We start from the raw sequence: 6312 nt of genomic DNA on the forward strand, positions 1-6312 counted from the left end.
TTTTGTCCCAACAGGGTTTTCTCAAGGAGGTTTTTAACGAGGCAACAGAAAAAACATTTCGAGTTGGAGTACACGAGAACAACCATATTTCATTGCCTGACTCCTCAAGAATCTCTGAGTCGAATGATGAAGTGACTAGATATACTGGGATTGGGATTGGAATGCCAGCCGGCACCCAAAACTTATAATTGTCTCCAAAATGCCTCAGGGCAAAACGATGTAATCAATACAATGCTATAGAAAAAATAAGATCCCTGTTTATTGAAACTAGTCTCCTAAGTCTCTTAACTCAAAGGTACGTTCGACCAGCTCGAACAAAACCTATTGGCCCTCGGCCTCAACTTAACTCAAAGGTATGTTCGACCAGCTCGAACAACACCTATCGGCCCTCGGCTTGACATAACTCAAAGGTATGTTCGACCAACTCGAACAACACCTATCGGCCCTCGGCCTCGATTTAACTCAAAAGTATGTTCGACCAGTTCGAACAACACATGTCGACCCTCGGCCTCGACTTAATTCAAAGGTAAGTTCGACTAACTCGAACAACACCTATCGGCCCTTGGCTATGACTCAACAAAAGGTATGTTCGGCCAGCTCAAAAAATACCTATTAGCTCTTGGCCACGAGTTAATTACGTTTGACCAACTCAAATGAAACTTTTAGGCCCTGGGCCACATCTTAACTAAATAGGTATGTTCGACTAGCTCGAAAAAAACTCCTCGGCCCGTGGCCATTCAACCCCACGACCATCGCAACCCAAAAAAACAACAACAAAGGAAGAAAGTACAGAAGCAAAACACACACGTATAGAAACAAGAAATGCAAAAGAATAAAAGTACGTACAAAGATAAAAAGTGACGAGCTCGAAACATACACTTAAATTATTCTCGCTAGTAAAATATAGTATAGTATAATATTGTATTCATAGGGATTGGATTTAAATAGTATTCTTGTAGTTTCTAGCATGGTTTCTATCTAAGATAATCAACAATAGAGATATCTATGATTTCTAACTACAATTAAGAAATAATCTAAAGCTATTGACTAAGGAATATCACAATAAAAGTAAGTAAGGAAGTTATAAATGGGAGAAAATTAGGGTTGATAGAATAGGTGCAAAATAATGGTTTGGGATCTAACTCGAGATAATTCACTTCTAATGTTCAAGTGAGTCTTTCGAATTCACTCAATTATTAGTTCAAACGTTCAGCTAAAACTTCTCTCTCGATTATTAAGAAGAATTAAATAACTCAACCAATAATATAATGCAAGGATATCACAAGTTATGCCTCTCTCGATTACATGAACTACTAAATATAGATGAAATAATTATATCATCCCAAAATGCTTCAATACATAAACTAGATTTATAATCCACAAATAATTATCAATACACCAAATCCATCAAACCCTAAAGAGGGCTACTCCGTAGATATGGAGCAATTCATCACAAATAAAATTAGAGTATAGGAAACTATGAATTCGATACAAACTCGGGTCATGAGTGAGGAAGAAATGATGAAATCCTTGTGCTTTTCCTCCTCCAACTCCTCCTTAGCTTCCTTAGGTCTAAAGTATGTCAAAAGTCCAGAAAATAATGATTTCCATGTATTTATACCAAGTAGGGTCGAGCCCAGACGAAACCACCTTCTCCTAGCCGAAAAAGGATTTTCACTCTTTAAAAACTGCACAGGCACGCCGCATGGGGCAACGCAATATGCGGGGCATTAGTGGAGAAATCCAGAGAGTTGATTCTGACAGATAATAGAGAATTGGGCAGCCGCGGTTGTGGACTTTTCTCAGAGCACTTTCTGTTGTTGCCAGCGCTTTCCCGGGCCGAGCTAGAATTTTTTATTATAAAGGGCAGGCGATTTAATCTCAGTTTTGGATTTCCAAACTTGGTCCTTGACCTCCGAACAAGATCCCAGCTTCCCTTGGGCTTTTAATCAGATTTCAAAGCTCCAAATAGCTCGAATTCATTCCATAACATCTACATAGCTCGAAATCACTCCTACAAGGCATAAAACACCCAATAAGTGCAAACCACTATCAATTAAAGCTCAAACATGAATAAAGTGCAGTAAAGTAGAGTGTAACAAGCGACTAAAACACGAGATTATAGCCTACCATAAACACCCCACACTTAAACCATTGCTCGTCCCCAACAATCAAACTAGACTTTATATGGACACGATCTTTTTAAAACAACTTTCATAACTCATCACACCAAAAATATTTAAAATAGATTAAGCACAATACTGTAACATCCTAGCATCAAGATTTGACTCAAAAGCACCATACATTATTTATAACCCGCACACTTACTCTAATATAGAGGTCAACGACACTACCTTTCCTTCATGAATCAAGTGCCCTCACACAACAATAGAGAGTAGTTTCACACACTATAAAATCTAAAAACAATTAGGAACTCAATATCGAAAGAATTCACTCACTCTCAGAAACAACATTCATGTGCCACAAAAGATTCACCATAGGCTTGCCCGTAGTGTACTACCTTACTAATTGAGCTCATTTAGTTAAGGATCAAGTAGCACTTTAATTGGTTGTAATGTAGGCTGCACATTTAGATATAAGAGTGACTACATGTCCCTAAACACTCTTAATACATACAATTAGCCATTCAACCCCACACTTATGTCAAACCATAAATCCACCCTTAAATCAACATATATCAACTCACAACTTCTTTAAGCACAATTACATCAAGTTACCACTATCAAGGAATATTTTTCACAATCATACACTTATTATTTTTCTTTATTTTTCAATTCAAGTGGCTCTTACTTTTTCAAAACAATGCATCTTTCTCCTTATTTCAGTAGTTCCACTCAAAAGCCAAACCAACCACCCCACACTTCAAGTTTTACAAAGTTCATAATAAATTCGAGTGCTCACGAGAGGTATATGGTTCAAATAGATGGTCAATTAAAATAAGTGGGTAAGACTTGTAATGTGGTTGCCAAAGAAATATGATTACAGGCTAAACGGGGTTAACTAAGATACATAACAATTAGGTGGGCAAAAGCATATATCTAGCTCAACAAACAAACACCTATATCCCTTCCAAGACTGAATAAAACTACCATTTCGCTTTGCAAACACATAGGGCAAGTTCTAGACATCAAATGCAATGTACAGAATGACACAAAACCTCACACCCACATGGCACATAACTCACTTAAGATTGGACTATCAAGACACTCTAGTCAAAGCAGTTAAGCAAAGTTAAGATCATACAATTTAAGGTACTTATACAAGAGTCAAAAACTGAGACTAAGAGTCACAACTAAAGCACTTACTATTCTCAAGGCATAATAAACTTAAGAGATATTGCTTTCAATTCAAATCATAGCACAAGGTTTCCTACTAACAAAATAAAAATTAACTACACCCGGTTCAAACAAAACCTTTGAAAAAGAACAGCGGCACAAAGACAAACCAAGGGGGGATTACACTACATACAAAAGAAAATATTTTTTGTCTTTTTCTTTTGACTTTAATCCCTCAAGAAACTTGTTGAATGATATCCATCGTCGGGAAAAATAAAAAAATTTAAAAGTTTTATGGGTTTTACAAATTTGTTTTTTCTATATCTACTAAAACTAACAAAACAACAAACTAAAACTAATATACATACATACATACAACATATCCCCCACCCGACACTTTAAGTTGTGGCATGTTCCTATGATACACAATTAAAAATCATAAGGTAAAGGAAATTTCCTTGAACATCTAGTCGGGGACTGAGTCGAAGTCGGGCTCCATTTCTCGCCTTCGAACTAATGTGCACATCCACGCAGATAGATTCTTCTCAGCCTTCTTGGGGTAAACCTCACACTTATCTTCCTCGCTCAGTGGAGCCTTCTCTTTAGAGCCCTTCACTTTCCACTCAACACTTGCAGCTGGTTTTTCTTTTTGTGCCCCCTTCTACATCCATCTTGAAAGTCATAGTCTCCTCACCCACTCTAAGCATGAGTTTCCTCTCGTGTATATCCAATATCGCTCTACCCATTGCTAAGAATGGTCTTCCTAAGATGAGGGGGACCTCCTTGTTCTCCTTCATATTCACCACTATAAAATCCATAAGAAATACGAACTTATCTACCCGAACTAATATATCTTCCACTACCCCTCGGGTATTAAAGTCGTTTGGTCAGCAGACTGCAAGGATATTGGCACTGACCTTATCTCTCCGATCTCCTTCTCCAGTTTCTTGTAAATAGATAGAGGCATTAAGTTAATTGAGGCACCAGAATCACATAACGATTTATCAAACTTTATAGTTCCTAATGAGCAAGGTATAGTAAAATTCCATGAATCTCCACACTTTTGTGAGTGTTTGTTTTGCAATATCAAACTACAATGCTCTGTGAGCTTCACCACTGAGGACTCCTCAATATTCCTCTTCTTTGTAAGGATGTCCTTCAAGAATTTGGCATAAGCAGACATTTGTAAAAGCACTTTTGTGAATGGTAAGTTCACATAAACCTGTTTCAGCACATCCAGAAATCTCCCAAACTGCTTGTCCAGCTTTTCTCTATATAGCTTTTGAGGAAAAGGTAAAGCAGGCATGTGCTCGATCTCAACATGTTCCTCCCTTCTCGATTTTTCTTCTTCTTCTTCTTCTTCTTCTTCTTCTTCTTCTTCTTCTTCTTCTTCTTCTTCTTCTTCTTCTTCTTCTTCTTCTTCTTCTTCTCATTCTTCTTATTCTTCTTATTCTTTGGGCCTTTCTTCTTTTTATCAACATCATTCTTCAACTGCTCCCCACTTTCTTTGTCAAGTTTCACATTATTTTGGATCAGGGTAGGATCTTTCAACACTTGCCCGCTTCTCAGAGTAACAACATTCACTGTTTCTTTGGTATTCTTCTCAGTATTAGCAGGGAGCATTCCTGGAGCCCTCTAAGATATTGTTGCAATCTGCCCCACTTGTCTCTCTATGTTTCAAAAACCAATGCCCATTTCTTTGATAGCTGTGCCATGAGCGTCGAGCCTCTCATCTATCTTGATAATAAAAGCCTTAATTAGACCCTCTAGACCAGACTGAATGGGCTATTGAAGCTGAAATTCCTTCCTCTGCTGATTTTGGTAGGCTGGAGCTCCTTGTCCCTATGGTCTAGAGTTATTTTTTTGCCAAGAATTTGCAGTACCTCCAGGTGAACTCCATGGAAAATTGGGGTGCCTCTGACCCATTCCACATATATCACAAGTTGCGTGAAGCTCATTTTGTATCGAGGCTAAGGTCAACTTCCTTATTTCTTTAGCCATAGCATCAAGTTGTACCTGCACAGATGTAGTAGTATCAACTTGGTGAACAACAGTTGATCTTCTTCTTTCAGCACTCTCAGAGGGCCACTGATTAGCATCTTTAGATAACTTATCAAAAATTATGACTATCTCCCCTGGAGTCTTCTTCATCAAAGGGCCTCCAACTGCATTGCTCAATGTTCTACGTGAGGCTGGTGTCAATCCTTCCCAAAAATCCTAGAGTTGCATCCAGATTTCAAATCCGCTATGTTGACACTTTCTAACTATCTCCTTAAATCTCTCATATGCTTCAAAAATAGTTTCAGTCTCTTTCTGGCTGAAGTTATGGATTTCTCTTCTGAACTTGCCCGTTTTAGCTGAGGAGAAATATTTATCAAGGAATTTTATGGTCATCTCCTCCCAAGTTCTGATCGATCCACTGGGCAAACTCCTAAGCCACTCCTTTGCATCATCTTTAAGTGAAAAAGGGAATGCCCTTAAGTAAACTGCATCTTGTGACACCCCATTGTATTGAAAAGTGTTCATAATCTCCGCGAAGTCCATTAGATGAGTGTTTGGATTTTTGTTTGGCTTCTCTCTGAAGACACATCAATTCTGAATGGTTTGCTGCAACTCGAAATTGTTTGCTGCAATTGGAGGTGGTCTAAGACTGGATAATCCTTAATTGTAGACTGCTCTAGCATAATCGCCAAGTTGTCTCCCAGGCCTGGGAGCTATATTTTCAAATTAAAAAATGGCAAGAACTTCCCATTAAGTATTGGAATTGGTACAAAATTGACCTCCGTCCACCTATCTGAATAAAAATGCCCTACCGTTTTTTTTTTGGCTCAACATTACCCTTATTACTAACATAAAATTCATAAAAAAGATAATTTAATTAATATCCACGTGTCACTGTACCATTGATCTAACATAAACCCCAACCCGTAACCCACCTAGATATTGACCCACCCAAATTTTAAAACATAACTCTCTCTCTCTTCGCTATTTTATTTTAATGAGCATTTACTTATGA

The 6312-nt window shown here is 37.9% G+C and overlaps 1 non-coding gene across 1 annotated transcript; it reads left to right on the plus strand.

Annotated features, from left to right (window-relative positions):
- Nucleotides 1-5535: 5535 nt before the first annotated feature.
- LOC142180409 (small nucleolar RNA R71) lies at nt 5536-5642 on the plus strand. The gene has a single exon (XR_012709034.1). It is a non-coding gene; the product is annotated as a small nucleolar RNA R71 (small nucleolar RNA).
- The last annotated feature ends 670 nt before the right edge of the window (nt 5643-6312 follow it).

Source organism: Nicotiana tabacum, chromosome 4 (assembly GCF_000715075.1).
Source record: "Nicotiana tabacum cultivar K326 chromosome 4, ASM71507v2, whole genome shotgun sequence".
Lineage (NCBI taxonomy): Eukaryota > Viridiplantae > Streptophyta > Magnoliopsida > Solanales > Solanaceae > Nicotiana > Nicotiana tabacum.